Source organism: Fulmarus glacialis, unplaced genomic scaffold, assembly GCF_000690835.1.
Source record: "Fulmarus glacialis isolate BGI_N327 unplaced genomic scaffold, ASM69083v1 scaffold18088, whole genome shotgun sequence".
In the NCBI taxonomy this organism is placed as follows: Eukaryota; Metazoa; Chordata; class Aves; order Procellariiformes; family Procellariidae; genus Fulmarus; species Fulmarus glacialis.
The window spans coordinates 2,976-3,185 of NW_009227760.1; the positions used below are offsets into that span (position 1 = coordinate 2,976).

Here is a 210-nt window from a genome sequence, read left to right on the forward strand (position 1 = left end):
GGTGGATGAGGAGGGTAAGGAGACGGAATATCTCCTGCTGGTTGAAGGCAAAAGCATCTCCCGCTCTGGCACAGGCCAGGCGAAGCAGCAGCCCCTGGGCGTAGGGCAAACCCGAGGTTACAGGGATGCAGTGGGAAAGTGCTGGGGCTTCACACCATGAGCTGCCGGAAAAAAGGTTTCTCCTGATTATATTCTCACTTGGTTTTGACC

General features: G+C 55.2%; 1 protein-coding gene across 1 annotated transcript in view; it reads left to right on the forward strand.

Moving 5' to 3' along the window:
- Nucleotides 1-210, forward strand: part of SYNC (syncoilin, intermediate filament protein) — a 4,315-nt gene that overhangs the window by 1,440 nt on the left and 2,665 nt on the right. The window lies entirely within an intron of this gene.